The 19,093-nt window shown below is 46.2% G+C and overlaps 1 protein-coding gene across 25 annotated transcripts in view; it reads right to left on the bottom strand.

The window, feature by feature from the left end:
- The window catches only part of NRXN2 (neurexin 2), a 2,524,532-nt gene that overhangs the window by 1,857,507 nt on the left and 647,932 nt on the right, over positions 1-19,093 (bottom strand). The window lies entirely within an intron of this gene.

The following is a 19,093-nucleotide window of genomic DNA, read 5'->3' as shown; positions in this document are numbered from 1 at the left end:
GGACTCCACCCAAGTGGCTGGGAGATACCAGACCTGGAAGACTCTACCATATTTGATGGTGTGTAACGCCAGCAAGTCTAGGATTCGGAGCACCTGTAAACTCATCAATACTGAGCACTGACCGAGAGAAGAGAAATAGCCCCAGGTCTGCACCACCAAATGGACCCAAGGCTGCAGGGACACCACCAAAGGATTAGTCCTCTGGGAAACAGCATCGACCGAGACCAGCTAGTCCAGGCCAGATAAAGACCCCCTGCAGTGTTGCTACCACCAAGCACAGCCCCCGAAGATCATGGGGAAAAGCGAAGGGCTTATAAGACCGCCAGCCACCATGACAGTTACCAATTCTGGATGACAAGGACAAGCGTACCGCATAGAGGCTCCCACCATCACATATGACCCATTTTACAATGAACGCCTGGTGCATTTCCTGTTGGAGCCATTTATGGGCCTGAACCATCTCGTGGTGGGAGACAACCCCTGCAAATAGCTGGGTTTCATCCAGGTCAGGCTGTAGTTTCCACGCGACATAGCTGCAGTCCGCACCACTCACATCAGCACGCTGGCCCTGTTTGGCAGCAGTCAGTGAGAAGAATCCCCAACCTCAGCTGTTATCAGAACTAACCCTTCAATGTTCAAAGCACTGGCTGCACTGTGTCGGGAAGTTGCAGGACTGTCATATAACAGCAGGCTGTCCATAAATTGAATGTGTCAGCAGGTGTACATACAGAGGGGAATCACATTCAGAGCACTACCATAAGGACCTGTTGGAGATGTTCCTGCCACTCGATTTGGGCAGTACACTATCCTGGCACACACCAATGTGATGGATCCTGGAAGGGTGCAATTCAGCAGGGAGCAATTCCCAAGATAGCTGGTGATGGCGGGGAGCTCCTGGGAGATTATTGGAACAGCGGGCCCTGGTGATAACAGACAATGAGAACCTGGGGACCGTTAAGGTCCCCCATCATCAGTGTGACCGTCCGCTTACTAGGATGGACCATCATCGTACATCATCGTACAGTTCCACCTAACCGTTTATGTAATGCCAGCGAGTGTCACCACCAGTCAGCATGAGATGGATCTGGACCCAAAGGTCAGTGGGGATTCACCACTCTTGGAGAGGGACAAGGACTGGCTGAGGGAACAGCTCTCCCAGCATGCCAAGGTTTTTTTACACTAGACCTCGGGACATCCTCATCAACGACAGAGTGGAACAACCTGATCTGTGTGAGTGACGAGATGCCCTTCAGGTAGTGTTCAAGGCACCTTGCCCCAGGAGGTGTGGAGGGTGTAGGCTGCCATGCTTGCATGTGTAATGTAGGAGTCCAGGAGCCCCTTGGCTTCATTGCCAGGAAGACAAATGGGTCTGTCTGTACAGATGTGAATGGACTACCCTTGACTGAACACCTGCACTATCCCAGACCAGTACACCATTTACCAGTTGGAAGAGAAATTGGATTGCCTGTGAGGAATAGGAGGTTCTCAGTCATGGACCTGCGGAGTGGCTACTACAAGATTCCAATGCATCTGGTGGACCATGAGAAGATCATTTCATCTACCTTTTAGGATTCTGCGAGTTTGTCAGGATGCCATAGAGGATTTCCAGCACACCAGACATGTACCTCTTTGAGGTGCTTTTCTACCTCAGTGACATTGTGTTTGGAAAGACCCTCGAGGAACTCCATAGGAGGCTCATATTTGAGAAAGATTCATGTCCAGAGGCTATCCAACAGAGGTAGTAACCAAAGCAGAGAACGAAACAAGCAAAATGGACAGTGCCATGCTCCTGACAGCCAGAGTCAGGAACAGGGAACTACATGCCACCAAAACAAGATTTGTGACTAGATACAACCAAGATAGCCACAAAGTCCAGTGGGTTGTCAAGAAACACTGGCACTTTCCCCAGTTTGACCCAGACATCAAACCCTGGGTATCGGATGTCCCACTTTTCTCTTTCATGAGATCACCCACGCTAAAGAATATCCTCAGCCCTTCGTTCATAACACACACTACCACATCCCAAACCAAGCGGCTACTGACGACTCAAGCCAAAGGGTTTCACAAATGTGGGACTTATACAATGTACCCATATGCCTACACCACCAGCCCAATCAAGTTCAGAGAAACAGACCAACACAACATCAAACAATCGTGTTTGTGGCCAAACATACATAGGCAGCACAATAAGAGCTGCGCACCACGATCAGGGAGCATCTGAACCTTCTAAGCTCCCAAGACACCAAGTATCCCCTTGCAAACCACAGGTAGAACCAGCAACAATTGGATAGCAAAGAGGATATTTGCTTCGAAGGACTGGACCTGATGCCGCTAAATATCAGAGTTGGCGACAGCTACCTGCACCTCAGAAAGCAAGTTTAATCTGCAGACACAGATTAGTGACCACTAGATGGAACAAGGACCATGAATTTAATGTATTCTTGTAAATTCCTGTTTGTAATTTCTTATGAGTCAATTGATTCCCCCATTCCTGTCCGTCCCCTGTACACCACCTCAATCATCACACAAAACCTGGAGGGCCTTAGATGACAGACCCCGATGTCACATACCAGCCCCCAACTTTGATAGAGGCAATTAGCCTTTAAGGGTAACACAGATCCCACCCTCCTGGGGCTTTGCCCAGTGGTCATTAGTGCCCAACTTGGTCCTCTGGACCACTTCACTGTCACCCGAGTGTTAAAACACAGCATCACATCCCCAATGCCCAGTCTGTGGACCCCCTCAGACTCTAGGATCCGCTCCTCGTTCTCTTAGGCTCCATATATGCATATCAGCATGCCCACATAATGACCTGTAACATGGGGGAGTCAAATAAACGTTTCTGGTCTATGGACCCCCTCAGACTCTAGGATCCGCTCCTCCTTCCCTTGGATTCCATATATGCATACCTGAACCCCCAAATAATGACCTGTAATATGGAGGGAATCAAAGTGCACCTTTAAGACACCAGCCACCAATAATATGCACTCGAGCACCCATTGGCCTCCACTGCCCTTTTCCACGTCATCACATCGGACTTGGAGGCCACTTATATAGATGCATCCAACATGGCAATCGACACTGTACGCAGAGCAGCCGCCCAGCAACTCTCGCGCTCGGGCCCTGGCACCTCACCCGACTGTGTGTTTGGGTTCCAATCCTGAAGCCATTTAGTATAACACTCCTTATCAACCTACGCAGTAGTTCCTTACTGACCACCACCTCTCTGCATCTGACCCAGGATCAGACACTTCACTCTTGCAGACCCACCTCTATACTTACTACCACGGCACAAATGCCAAACTCGCAGCTATAATTATTTTCTGGCGCACCGCGCCCACACAACTCAACTAGACTGCTTGTTGGGTGAATCAAAAAGAAATCAAGTCAACCTTCATCAATTACTTATGGACTCCCTTCCAGAACGACCAACGTTATTTTTAAGGGCACTGCTCTGCCTCTGCCCTGGGTTCAACCATATCAACTTGTCAGGTGCATGTTCCTTACTGAGCACTGCGGCTAACCGATCCAGCCCCCTCACCTCACGCCGGGTAATACGAATTGTTAGTACGCCCGGCTTTGCAACCGGGGCAACCATGTCAATGTACCCATTCTCCTGCCGCCATCAGTTCACTTGCCCTCCCACCCCACTTTCCAGGTTCACGTGGGATCACTGTAATAGAGTGCCCACATCCTCACCAGCCCTTGGTCACGGGCTCCTTGCGCCTCACACACCTCATCCAAGGACACACAAGAGGGCAAGAGAGAGAGGCAAGAGGTGGGGCAAGAGTAATAGAAGTTAATGCAGAGTCTTGCCTTGCCTATGTCTGTCTCAGAGTGTGGCAGACCATCCTCCACCACATATAGTCAGAGACCATTAAGTATTGGATAATGAAAATGGTGTTAGCAAGTTTGTAGTGAGACTGTGAGTTCAATGTGAGTGGGTTTATTCAGTTGTGGTAGGTACAGGCTTAGTTATGCATTTGAAACATAGTGTAATTTTAGCGTGGGCTGCTTTTTCTTCTGGAGAAGCCATCCTCTGTACAATAAAATAAAGCAATTATATGTCTGTAGATTTCAAGGTACCTACAAAGCGTGTCTCCAGCAAAGTGAGATCAGTGAGCACCAGTTTTCTTCTAATAACGTCAACAAACTATAAAATATTCCTGTGGTCCTGTGTCATTTCTTCAAGGGTACACCCTGTTGCATCCTAATTAGTATGCAACAACCTACTCTCTAGGAGTGGCTTGAAGGAATTCTCTTCAGACCAGTCTGTTACAATTCACAAAATATTTTATTTAATACAGTTCATTAAATACTATATAAATCACAACAGCATTTCCTTTTATCACATATCTTACTCCCTCATGTGGATACAGCAAAACAATAGCGTACAAAAACGTTTTCCAAGTAAAACACCAGTAGACCACATACAAAATCTTTGTCCAAACAAGCAACTATGGTCTCCTTTCAACCATGTCATTCATTCAACAAACTTCCACTAATACTATCACGCCCAACATGTTTCATTCCTCTCGCACTCAATAAAAAGGTCTCCATGGGAAATTCTTCAGGGGAACACTATTAGTATATCCACTGTAATCAATATCAAAAAAGAAGGGAGTCGCCCTCGCTTAATATAGCTCCATATGGTGTGTTCTTTAGACACTTCTGCTGGCTTAAGAGACCTCTTTTTAGTCACTCAATCAGTCTCTTCCACTTCCTCTTGTGGGTTTTTTCATTTTCAGGTGCACCCTAGAGACAATAACACAACAAACGGTGTTAATGAACCACTTTTGAACTCCATCAGTTAATATGCTCTTACTATTAGCACCTTTAATTTGTGCACGGGAGATGAGTTCCCTGATGCTTATCATGGCGCCATAAAGATTGCGTATCACCCACACTCACCTGCTGTGAGTCTTGTTTGAACCCCGATGGTTTGGGTGTATCCTGCTTCACTGAAGCCTTTGTATATTTCACTCATCCGATGTTCACAGAAAACACACCGCTGTCTATATTGTGCCGAATTTGGCCTTTAGTTAGAAGTGTTTTCTTCTTTTCAAAAGGGCTTTTGGTCTGCGACTAAATTATCTACAAAAAGATAGGACAGCGTCAAAAGGGGAGTGGGTAGATTGTTCCCATGCTATATCAACCTGTCGGCATCTTCATGGCTCTTTGAACCTACACCAAGAGACTCGAATGTCCTCTTGGCCAGGGCTAGCGTCTGTCCTCAACACTACATATCTATTAGGCTCTTGACATCGAGTTTCGATGCTCTTTCCTTCCATTACAGCGGTTTGTCTTTCCATTACAACCGCTGACAAACCACATTACTTATTTTACACTTTGTTTTAGTTTTTTCATACTCATTAGGGACATCTACAGGGCACAGTTTCAAGACGCACTGGCAGTCGCATCGCGCACTAACATTAATAACTCTATTACCCTCTGGTAGGGACAGTCCGCTTGCCACTCACCGGTTTTTAATCGCGAGCTTCCCTCTGCCATTGAGGCAGAGCCAAACAGCTAACTGCGGTTTCTCCCCTTGCGTCTCCTTGACCTGCTCTTTGTTTTCAAACCATTCTGCAGAAGCCACATACAAGGGGATAAACTGCGCCAGTTCTAATGGTCTTGTATCCCCATACGAGCACACAAAAATCCTGCTTACCGGTCTGGGCAATTCCTCGTCCCTCATTGCTGTTCACGCTACGGATGCTCGTTTGTTCATTCGAATTGCCATGGTTACTATCCTTATCAAACATCCACTTCGTGCGTCCTTTCTTCTAACTGGTTCCTCTTCGTGTCCTATAGCTCTACTGCGGAGTCATTGTACTTGCTTCTCTTGCAAATTTTGCAGTGTGTCTCCACATTTGCATGTTAAGCCGCCACACCAGCATTCCATCTCCTTTTTTCATTAATGCGCATGTCAGTAGTCCCACGCTTTTAGTTTTACATTTCTTTTCTCTAGTACCAGGGAAAATTCTACATCAGCGATACTCCTTGGCTAATGATTACCTACTCTTATATCACCACTCTTCTGCCTGCTCATTGAGGCCTGTCACTGCACTAGGTAAATTAATTCATTTTCTTTATGTATCAACCTTCTTTTGTCCATATTTCCGTCGCTTGATGATTTTACTTGGTACAATATCTAATAACATCAACATTTGCCTCATTATAAGTGGGGGTGGTCATAGCGCCACTTCACTGGAAGAACCCTACGCCACTGCACCCTTCCGAACCCCTTACCTTAGAAGTGAGGAATATCAAATGCTTGCTGGAGAGCAACTGAATTTGTCCGAGGCAGGTCTGGACAAGGACAATTCCAGTTTTGTTTGTCATAGTTGTCTTATGATGTTCAATTGCCTTGAGGAAGAAACAACTAAGGAAGAAGCTGCGATTACTAAAGGAAAGTCCACCTCTAACAACAGCAAATGCAGCTCGAAAATTAAAACAGCAATACTCTAATTTGATTAAATCCATGAAAGCAGAAATGCGTGAAAAAGATGCTGAGAGCATGCTTAATGCACTAAAGAATCGAAACTCTAGAAACCTATTGGCCTTATTAAACCAGAACACAAATGAATCAGAGAATATGATCCAAAATGTTTCTGAAGAACAATGGATATCTCACTTCTCCAGTTTATATAAAGCTTCGAGTCCATCAACCACCCAGGCAAGGGAAACAAAATGGGAGATTAAGTGGGACTATTCAGAGATTTTAACCCAAATTAAAAAAGTGAATCCTTCACGAGCCCCACGCCCGGATGCAACGAGCAATGCCCTCTTAAAACAGCAACCAGAAATTTGGGCAGAAATTTGCCAAGAAATATTTAAAGCTATTGCAAAACACAACAAGGTCCCACAAACTTGGAAGACAGCTGCCCTTATTCCAATATACAAAACTGGACCAAGGAACCTAGCGGTAAAGTAACAACAAATTGTATTACTAGAGCCTCTTGGTAAGGTATTCAAGTCACTTGTCCTACAGAAATTAGTAAATTGGGCAAAAGAAAACAGAAGACTAGACCATAGGCAAACTGGTTTCACTAAAAATGCGGGGACAAACATTAATCTCCTAATGCTAAATCCCCTGAAATTAGAAGCAATGAGAGAAAAGACAACAACTTTAGCTGTATTTGTCAATCTTGAATTGGCCTTTGATTCAATCAATAGATCTAAATTGTGGAATAAATTAACAGCTTTGGGTTGCTCGAACGACATTCTACAGCCGATTATCGCATTATACACCAATACCTCTATCAAAGTCCGAATCTCGCAAAGAGGAAACCTGACTGCCAGAATATTGACATCAAATGGATTAAAGCAAGGCTGCCCACTCGCAGCAACATTATTTAGCCTTTATATCTCAGACTTGCCTGAACACCAATCTACAATTGTAAACAAACCCTTCAAGATTAAATCAAACCAAAGTCATACACATAATATACGCTGATGACATAGTATGCTCTGACAAAACAAAAGTAGGATTACAAAGGACTATGAATCATCTCATGGACTAAGCAAAAGAAAATGACCTTAAAATCAATGGGAAAAAACAAAAGTTAGGTCACTAATGCAAAAATATAACAAAAAATCAATGACCTTCTTTTTGGATGGCAAGCAATTAGAAACAGTGACAAATATAAAATACGTGGGTCTGTTAGTAAATCAATCCGAAACTGAAAAACTGTGGATGGAAAAAACCAAACAAAAAGCATTATACTTAGCATGAAAAGGCAAGATGCTTAATGGCAAATATGGGACATACTCACTGCAACCAATAATAACATTTTACATACAAAAAATAATGGCAATACTAACATACAGAGCTGAAACTTTGATTAACGCACCACAAGGACTCTGGAATCAATTAGAAGGCACAATATGGCGTAAAATACTTGCATTACCAGCTTCTTTTCCAGCGCCTCGTATAAGGCACGAATTGGGCCTACAATCCCTCAAAGCCGTGAGAAATTGGAACTGCCTCATGCTGTTTAGGAAGACTCAAATAATGGAAAAACTACCAACGATAGATATCTTACGAGATAGAAATCTCGCAACAAATGCAACTGTACTTAAACAATGGAAACTAGCTTGCATTACATTGATAGAACGAGAGGATATACAGCTTGAAATGTTGATAAATTGGTTTTGTAGGATTGGACCGAAAAAAAAGGTCTGACCGTACAAAACGACTGAAAAATGCTACCACCAAAGGTTCGAACACCAAAAGTTCGAACCTTTGGTGGTAGCATTGCAAGTAAGTAAAAAAAAAAAGAAAAAAAAGTGTGGGGGCTGCAGGGGCATCCCACGCAACACCCCGCTCACTATACTGTGTGGCATAGTGAGTGGGATGTTGCAGGGGAAATCCCTGCAGCCGCCGTAGTATGTACGTGTGTTCGCATGAGAAAGGTGCACACTTTTGGTAGTTCGCATCTTTCTCATGCGTTCATTCCGGCCGCGGCTAAATCAGTCGCGGTCGATCACTTAGAATCGATAAATTGGCCACAGAAAGCTAAACTGGAACTCCAAAGAAATGATCGTATCAAAACAATGGCGATAAACACAACATACAAACTATCTTTAACAAGCAATATTGATATCAGATCACTGCATCAGCTCCCGGAATACAAGAAGAAATTTCCTGACAAGATCATTAGAAATAGTTTCCCAAGATTCCTGATGAATATTCTACCGACAAGACAAAGACTCGGAATGATAAAACAAATACCTGAGGACTCCATGTACTGTCGATTTTGTAAAGATAAATCTGAAGTCGAAACTTTATATCACATAATCATGAAGTGCACAGGACTAACAGAGCAAAGGAGCCTATATAGAGATAGATGGCTATACGCAGGGGCTCCCTTAGATCCAGAACAAAGATGGACAAGGATATTAGCAGGAAATTACATAAAACTTATTATCACAATCATGAAATTTTGGGAAGCAATTACCAACAAAGTTCCCGGGCCTGATCAGTAAAAACTGACTTCTTACAAACGAAAAAGCAAGAGCAATAGTAACATCAAAGGAAAAAGAAAGACAATGGACCGGTGTGTACTGTACTCTGTTTTTTGTCCTTCTATTCTTGCGCTGTCCCTTGATTCTTCTTAAAGGTATATGTATATGTTTAAATTTATGTTATTAAATGACATGAAAGAGAGAATGAAAAAGTTTACTTGTAAACTAAAACATTTTAAATAAAAAAAGAAAAAAGAATTATGATGTTCATACTCTGGGCAAGGGCACGGGTTGGAGTTTCCTGGCTTATTACCACTAGTGCTGCTAAAGAGTGCAAGCTGGGGTTAATGCAGATGTAACATTGGGGAGGGAATCAGCCAGGCTAGCCACATAAGCAGACCCCAGTATGACTGTGAGTCCCAGGAGATAGAGAAAGACTGGGAAGCCTCTTTGGTGAATGACATGTCCAGGGAAGGAACATGCAGCATGTGCACCAGAGGGGAACTTCAGGCAGGAAAGAGTGGGCCATGATGCCAAGGCTGGTGTTGATTGGTTCAGAGGGACAGGGGCATTAGCTTTCTTCATAGCATATTGGGCAGTGAGTTCAGACCGGCCAGTGGTAAATGCATTTTTTGGTCAACCCAAAGAGGTCAGCATGAGGGACACATCCCACATTAGAACTCACACAGTTTGAAGGAAATCCAATCTGCGGACAATGTACAGAACGCCGCCCCTTTTGCCAATATCACCCCAGCAGGTTAGTGTGCACCTACCACAGGGGCTGAGAGTGTTACTAGGGCAGCACCAAACCGGTGTGAGCTGGTAAGAAGGGTACCTTTTACTCCAGTTCTTTAAGTGGGATACGTAATGGAGGGGGTGCTTTGGGAAGGGGGCTTGACCATGTTGTGCTGGGCGTGACCTAATGGAGGGGGGGCGGTGACTTAGGCAAGGGCCACCTGCCCCAAACAGACCATATATCATGAGACCTTGCAAACATGTACTTTGGGCCTGGTCTCAGGTGCTCTTGTTTTCATTCAGTCTGAATCCTGTACGCAAACTCCCTCTGAGTTAGTTTCTAAATAAACCGCTCTCTGTAAATAAACCCCTTTCTGACATGAAATATAAGCAGTTTACTCAGCAGCAAATCACCTACATTCTGTAAATAAATGACCCAGGTCCAGTGTGCTTAACAGCTCTTCTTAAGTGCTCATTTAGGGTTTCTGCTCCCCTGCTGTCTGCCTGTCCTGTGATAATCTGTAGCTATTAACTCCCTGCAAGGAAGGGCAAACAGTATGCACATATTCCCTAGGGAGTTAACAGACTAAACTTGGGATATTCAGGGATAGTCTCTCTGCAACGTGGATAAGTTTGTTATATTAGTTTCAAGTTACAAAAAGCATTGGCTCATATTCTTCTGATGATTAAGATCTTTGTCACGAATTAGCTTTGTCGCATATGAGGTGTCTTTGGAGTTAACCCCTTACTCCATAGATGAATAAGGGAACGCGAGTCGACACTTCTCAACATGCGCCATTGAGTTTTATTTACAAGGCTGTCCTTCGGTTTACACGTGTTTCAGCCTAGGGTCCTTTCTCAAAACCGGACATATACTTCAGTGAAGCACAACTCTAAATCTTGCAATTGGGCATTGTAGTGTTGATAGACAGTTCATTCCTGGGTTAATCCCTACATAGTCCTAAATCAAAGGAGCTCGGTTCTCCTCGCAGCTGCGATCCTAGTTAGAACTTTGGGAATCAGTTCCGGTCTTTAGTCAGCAGATGGCCTCCCTGGATGTATTTTGTTCATGGTGTCCCTACCACACACTCAAAGTGCCCCCTCTGCAGTCACAGGCTCTCAAACAAAATTGTGCTCAGGCTGAGTGCGCTTGGCTCAAGGACAGTTTTTGGAGACTGCCAGGGCTCTCCTGTGGCTAGCCCCGGCCCACCTAACCACCTGTTCTCTCCTATCCTGAATCTGTTACCCCCAGAATGTAATACGTTAAGAGTAGTCCCTGGCTCACCTCCACAGCTGCACTCCCAGCTGTGGCCAGCAGGTGCCAGTGTCAGATCAGTACCTATCTGCCCATCCCGGGGAGCTAAGTTAGTTCAGCATCACTCCAAGCACTGGCCTGGTTGTTTCTCTTCGAGTAGTACATGCCGTACCCTGCCTCCTGGATGAGTTACATCAACAGCAATCTAATCCCTGCCCAGAAGTTGCCCCCTTGTAAGAACAGTAAGCGGTTCGCCCTCCACCGCTGGGCGGGTTTACCTGTATTCCCAGCCCTGGTCGAGAAGTTTCACTCTTGCAGCAGGGAGTTCCTCTTCTCAGTGCAATTCATCATCTTCACTTCTATTCCCAGGCAGCAGGTGGCGCTGTAAGAGCAGGGCTGTCATTTCAACCGTCTCCTGGCCCCAGCTGGCAGGCCCCACCCAGAGGTGGACTGGCCTACAGGGTACGCTGGAGATTTCCCGGCGGGCCTCTGCACCATGGGCCTCTTTTGAATGGGATGAAGTAAAGAATGTGTTGCAAAGCTTCCAGTGCATGTTGATATGGTGCAACTTTGTAAAACATTCCCAGGGCCTATTTTGGCTCCCAGCCCAGCCCACCACGAGTACAGCTTGTTTTGCTGCCATTGCCAGAGGTTTAAGATTAATTCTAAACCTTCCAGCCATCAACGTTTGGTTTTGCTTTAGTCACCCCGAGTGTGAAGGGTATCCTGTGCCTGCTGCACACAGAGACCCCACGCTACTCCTCACTGGTTGTCGATGATTAGATCGAATCAGAAGTCTCAGAGGGAGAAAAAAACGAAAGTCATTTAAACGAAAATGACTTTTGTTTTTTTCTCCCGCACACATTTCTGGTAACACCCCCAAAACCATATAGTTACCTTATGGCAGCACGTTTCGCTGTATGCCCCCAACTCATCCATTCCTATTCGATGCTGGCTCCTTCACTTACTTCCCCGGGAACCAGCACTGCAGGGTCCTTTTGAAAAACATTTTAATTTTTACTTTATTGTTTAGGAGGCAGGGGTCACCACCACAACCCCCAATCTGATTATAGTGAACAAGGGGGCGGGGGACACCGAGGCAACCCCCGCTCCCATTGTTTTCTATAATAGCACCGAGTGCGATATCTATTCAACATTTTTGGCTGTTCGTAATTTTCATACAGCCGAAATTAGAATAAATATCCCATTCGTGTTTTGTTTATTTGGTAATTTATACGGATTCCCTCCTCACTGATGAGGCCCAACGAGGCGGAAACATGTCTGGGGATGCTTGTGGTCTTGTGCAGTTGGGATGTGACCTTATAGCTCGGGTTGGACTGCCCCTTTGGGGGTGTGACCAAGACTGGTTTGCAGATGGCCATTTCCCTTTCTGTAATGGCTTGGCAGGCGAAGAAAGATGGCCTGGAGGCTTGCCCAGAGCAATGGCAGAGGTTTAAGATTCATTCTAAATCTTCTAGCCTTCGCCTTTTTGTTTTGCTTTGCCATTTGCCCCTTTAGCAGAGCTGCAGATTCCTGCGCAGGCCTGCAGGTGGCACTCCTAGAGCAGGCCTCACCTCTATGGAATGAGGACAGGGCGCTCTGAGAAGCATAGCTCTATTCCTGGCATGGCAACCCAAATCCATTTCCCAAACATTCTGTGAAACGCTGGTCCAGATGGGGTTCCTTAAAGGGGCACAGCCCACACACTCTGAGCTACACAACGAGCCCGCAGCAAAGCAGTTATTCCATCTCACCTGGAGACCAGGATCAAGGGTCCTTAAGAGGCTCTTAAACAAAACACTCGGCACATCACCTAGCAACAAACTCCAAGTGCATCAGGGGCTGAACGTCAGACATTTTCAGCAGTCTCTCGCCCGCCCCGATGCCCCATACAGACTGTTAGCAAATAGTCATAATATTAGGCCATGCACTTTGTGAAGGAGGTGCCGGCGCCACTGCACGGGCACGTGGATGGTGGTATACGTGCTATAGTGCAATGGACTGTGGGGGGCATGCTGTTCACAGGGGGGGGGCTTCCACCTAGCTGTATCGCGTGTGGGCGGGTTCCTGGAACCCTGCCTCAATGGATCTCATCATTACACAGCCACGATGCCTTTGGGCTGTTGCACGCTTTATAAATGTTAATAAATAAATAAATAAATTGCCAGTCTGAAAGCAAGGAACCAAGCTCCCCTTACACTCTCAATGCTGTACCCTTCCCTAGAGAAATATAAAGCCTCCCAATAGTTAGGCCCTGCCAAAATGAAGCTCCATGACCTCGGTGGACATGGCGTTCAAAGACTGTGTCCCTAAAAACCTTGGGGCCCCGCTACATCACCACAAACATTTAGTTGCCATGGACCATACTTACCAGCAATATCCAGGGGTTATGCATTGATGGATATTTAAGCAATATGCCCCAAGCGGCGGGGGCATAACCGAGTCAGGTACTACCCCGGGGTCCATAGTTATATGCCCGATCAAAGTGAGGGCCTTAACGAAGACCCCGGGGCATTACCTGGCTCGGTAATGCCCCAGCTGGAAGGGGCATATTGCTATTAGTACCCCGGCCTGCAAGATCTGAGTGATCGGGACACTAAAAGCAGTTTTTTCTGTCCCGAAACGCTGCAGCGTTTCGGGACATTAAAAAAAAAAACGACCAAGAAAATGGATGCCGGGAAAGGGAAAACGGAGTCTATGGAGGCCATCGGGAGCAGACGCGCTGGGATCAGACGTGTTCCCAGTGTGTCCGCTCCTGAAAGACGACAGAGAAGAAGGCAAGTGGGGTTGGGGGGTGGGGAGGGGAAAAGAAAAAAAAGATGCACCTGAATCCCCGGTGGGGGACGATGGTAGCCTCCAGACGTGTAAAGGCGTGGAGTGGGGATGGACCCGCTTCGACCCTCCACACAGCTGGAGGCTGCCACCGGCGTCGTCAAAGGAGGTAGAAGGTAAGTGGGGTTGGGAGGGCCGGGAGGTGGGAGGAAAGGGGAAGAAAAAAAAACCTTACCTGAATCCCCGGCGTTGGGGGAAGGCAGCTTCTCAGCCGTGGGGAGGCTCGGAGCGAGTATGGCCTCGCTTCGAGTCTCCTCATTGGCTGAGGGGCTGCCACGCCCCCAGCCATGGACTAGGCTGGAATCCCGGCCGAGAATCGAGGGATTCTCGGCGTGTTGCATTCTGCTTGACTCTCGCCGGTTACTAATATGCGAAATAAAGGGTAACTATGCTTCACGTTACAGTCTTAAAAAGGCATCAAGTCATGCCCACGACACTTGCAAGACCTGTTGTGTTGTCTACTGGGCAGTGACAAGTGGTCACCAGCCTCTATGGCAGAGAAACTGGTCATCCCTGGAAGGAAATGCCCGACAAAGAGGCGGGCACAGCTCAACCTCAAAGCAAAAAACGTAATAGACCAGATGGGTAGCCTTTGATAAAGAAGCCCCAGGAACTGGATCCGCATCCCATACCACAATGAAATGGACCAAACTGGTCAACAATTCAGAAACGCCTCATTCGACCATCAACGACAGCTCCCTCTCCTCAACAGCTGACCAACCCGCTGTATGAAATATACACAACCCTGATTCGTGCCCTTGACTAACTCCCTGCTGGTTCCGCCTTCCAAGCTCCCGTCCACCGTGAACCCTAAATATGACCCCAGCCTTCAAATTGCTTTCAGCTAGATTTGTGCTCAACAAAACCCAAATACAGAATACCGATATGCGGCTATGGGCCGACATGGCTTGAGGAGGATGCTTTGTGCCGTAACCCCTGATTGCAACATGGTTTCTCATGTGGCCGCACCCACAAAGTTGAATGATGAGCTTTTGATCACTGGATTCTCTGGTGAACTCGGAGAATGGGCCGACTGTTCTTGGCGACCTCGCAAGTGCCATAGTGGCTTCAGATAGAAAGCTGGTGCAGACCCGCAGACGCAAGTCGTGGCGCTACTTCGCAATGTCTGGAAACGTCATCTTTGTGACCCACATCAAATCCTACGTCTATCCAATCTCATGTCTCCCCCTGCCACCATGGAAAGGGAGAAGGCACCACTTGTAGTCCCTTCTTCCTTTCCCTGGCGGACACTTTGTTTGTTTACTTTTTTCTATTTTTTTTTAATGGCCATAATTGTTTTAGTTTTTTTTTCTCGAGTTCAGAAACAGGTTCAACGCCGTTTCTCTGATAGAGAAAATGTTTTTATTAGTACCCCGGTACAAGGTACCAGGGTACTCGTAGAACCCTTGGGGGGCGGGGGGCTTCACTCAGGCTTGTAACTGTCGCACCAGGGGCATTTCCAGACTGGTAATGCCCCCTCTCCTTGGGTTCTATTGCTTCTTTAGGCATGTAGAGTGAGCATGGAAATGGCCTGTCCCAGCGAGAGTGTGTTAGCAAGTGGTGAGGGCTACCTCCACTGGTGTGATGCATTGCAGTCACTTATCATGACCTTGACAGGGCTACAACGACTGGGGTGATGCACCGATGTCAATTATCCTGACCTTGGCAGAGCTTCCACCATTGCTGTGATGCAGTGCTATCAATTATCCTGACCTTGGCAGAGCTTCCACCATTGCTGTGATGCACCGATGTCAATAATCCTGACCTTGCCACCTTGCCAGGGCTATAAGTAATAGTATGATGCTTGTTGCCAAATGCCACGACCTCATGTTGATTGTGAATTAACCACTGCCTTGCAAAAAATACTTGGCAAATTCTCGTCCTGGCTTTTAACTTCCACACTCTTGGACCAGCTGCCTTCACCTATCAGAACAGGACATGCTGTCCACTTCCGTAAACCTTAATTGTCCCCAAACTCTATGTCAGGCTTGCTCCTCCAGGTCCAAAACTCATACTGTAAACTGTGTAACTTACAATAACCAGTTTCTGCTCGTCACCATTTGCAAATGGCAAACATCTTCTGGAACGGTGAGGTCAAGTGTGTTTGTAATGGGAGGTCCCCTTGTTCTGAAAGCCACCATCCCATTTCCCTTCCAGCACTCAGTTTCATAATATTCCATGAGGACACTCATCTACGCAATAATGATCACCGCTTTGGTTGAGTAGCGAGAAGCGGCCACATGCATAGCAGTCGAGCCCCCTTTGGGGGTCTCGCAGTGTCGTACACTTTGCTATGTGTCAGCCTGCCATGTTGGATCTACACAACAGAGCAATACAGGAATTCATGGACGACCGATGAGGTACGGAAGTGCTCCAACACGACCACCTCGGAAGACAGATTGGAAACCCCAACACAGAGTCAAGTGGTGGAAGAGAGTTCACATCTATCACTTCGTCTTATAAAAGCTACAATGTTGCTTGTGGGTAACCTTACCCATCACAAAATCAAGGGCACAGGCAGAGCATTAGCTGGCATCACCACCCAGCCCAAGCCTGATTCACAGGTAGTGCAAATATGCATGTGTGTATGTGTGTAGGGTGCTTGGAGGCAACCATTGCTACATCATAGCTCATGCCGTCATCACTGATGTTCCCACCCTCATCATTCCGTCTCTGCCCATCTGCATCAGCCAGAAGGTAAGGGTGGTGCGGCTTCCTGCACCATGAGTCTCCGGCTCTGGAACTCTCTCCCCATTGCTCTCAGATCTCTCACAAACTGCCTTACATTCAGAAAAGGGCTGAAACCCTGGCTCTCCCCACTCAAATTCTTCTTTCGGTGTCCCCTCCGCTAGTTTGAGACCTCAAAGAGCTCCCCTCAAACCCACACAAGCGAGTGCTCTGTACATCTTTCCAACATAACATGGCACCTCTGGCAGACTTCTCGATCCTCGCCTGAACACTGCACAGGGACATTATGCAGGGTCTTCAGGTTCTCAGAAAACAAATGAATGTTACAAATGTAGGGCTGGTCTCGTTTGCCCACTGAATGGTAAAGGGATGCCAGGTGTTCAGGACATCCAAAATAACACTATCAAGGAACAATACAAATATATCAAGAGCGTCACCGGGCAATTTTTGGTCATTCTGAAAACCTGACTGGGCTTTACTTTTCAATGGTCCATGGACCTCAGCCTTAAATAGAAATTGTGATATCCTGACAATAGATACTGATGTGGCATGCAATGCGCCACTCCTCCCCGCTTCCTACCCTGCATTGTGCTAAAGGTTTCGGCAGAGCTAGCATTATATGCATTTAAAAGAAAAACAGAAAAAAACAGGTGTGTGTAGGGCACCATGGCCAGACCTTCCGGCTGATGGGAACTCAAAGTGTCTGTGTTGAACAGGCTGAAAGGTAAGCCTCCAATTCGCAGATTCCCATGCCACAGAATAAGGGGTGGATTCAGTCCCAAACTAAATGACGTAATGTCTAGAGGAGGCAAGCGTGCAACAGCACACGCGCGGCACCAGCTACCTTAGAGAAGTTGACCTTAACTGGGGGTTCCAAGGCACTTCAGTAACGTAGGGTTCTGGTTGATTTTGGTTTCCTATGATTTTAACGAATCACAAAACAACAAATGCATTTTTTACGAACCAAAAACATCTAAAAAAATAACACATTTTTTCTTTGTTTTTTCCACCCCCTATTTATTTTTCTTCATACTTGTCCACACCTCCAAAAGTACTATTCCCATCCCCAACTACATATATATATATAGTTTTAACAAAAACGTCAATTTTTTTTAGATGTTTTCAGTTCGTAATAAAATCAATTAGTTATTTTTCATTCGTTAAAATCACTGCATACCAGTGATTTTGTCGAAAAGATTTGATCGAATTTGATTTCATACCAAGAACAATGGTGGTAGATTTTGCCACAAATATATGCAAGGGAGACCCTCATCATCCCTCCTCCCCCATAACCTCACTACATTATTTATTCACCTACACCCACCCCCACATATTTTTGTGGCAAAAGTCGTTAAAATAAATTTGATGAAATCGAATTTGACGACATCTGTCGCAGCAAAACCTCCCTATCCCGTAACTTAGACTCAGACAGCATCTTGGCAGAATGTTCTAACCCTTCCTTTATTTCATTTTTAATAAACAGGGATGTGGTAGCTATGAAATCCATCAGCAATCTTTACACAATGCACCACAGCACGGCCACAGGTTCCGGGGACCGTCGTAGACCTCCCTGTAAGCATCACATCAATGCTGTGCGGCGACAGGACGGGGTACCTCCCAAAGCCATCCTTGTTACATGAACACTCAAAGACCCATTGCCTGCTAAACATTCCTCGAGGCCATATGGAGTGGTGATTCCATAGAAAATGTGACTTGGGTCTCCCTGTACCTTCAGGATACCAGATTTCCAAGCTATTAGTCCCAGGGTTTCATTTAACAAAGCATTGCATTCTGGGAGTTGTGCATTGGTTCACACAGGGCTGGTTCTACAGCAGGGCAATTTCAAGCAGCTGCCTAGGGTGCTCCCAGCAGAGGGGCAACATAGACTGTCATGTTTGCCCTAAAAACATAACATCTGGCCTCTTTTTGAGGTTGGTGGTACTAAAAGTGCAGTCTACATGAGAGAGCAGAAGTGCTTGAACCAGCCCTGGGATCACAGGCATAACAATTGGACTACAAGTACCAGATGATAGCACTTTACAAAGGGAATGGCCAGGAGTAGGTCCATCGTGGTACAGCGGCATTGAGCCACATCACCACCAGTTGTATCAATGCCATCACCACACCAAAAATTCAAGGCTTTTTCTTAAGGAGGAGTATGCGTGTTCAACTCCAGACATCTCCTGCGAGTCCCCCACTCACCCCACAGCTACACCGTAAGGGAAGACCCGGCTTCTGCTGCCTCCCTCAAGGCCACCTATGGAATGCTGGGAAGGGCAGGGCACACCGTGTAGAGATATACAGAAATAATAGGTAACATGAACAAGAATAACCCTAGGTGCAGTAAATTATGATACTGTACAGCGCGGCATGGTTGCACCCTACAGCCACACTGCTGCCACCAGAGCCACACACAAACATTGTGCATGCCCACAGAATTAACTCACAGAACTTCAGAACTAGAGGAATGTTTCTCAAAACAAAAGGATCCCATCTCAAAGATAATAAATCAAACAAGATTTGAAGATAAGAAAAAGTAGACAAAGGAGATGGCTATCCATAAGTGGACAAATTATCACACGACATATACACATTGGTCTCCCAGGGATCGTA

This window comes from Ambystoma mexicanum, chromosome 2p, assembly GCF_040938575.1.
Source record: "Ambystoma mexicanum isolate Mex_15411 chromosome 2p, UKY_AmexF1_1, whole genome shotgun sequence".
In the NCBI taxonomy this organism is placed as follows: Eukaryota; Metazoa; Chordata; class Amphibia; order Caudata; family Ambystomatidae; genus Ambystoma; species Ambystoma mexicanum.
This window is presented reverse-complemented; position numbering and strand designations above follow the sequence as displayed.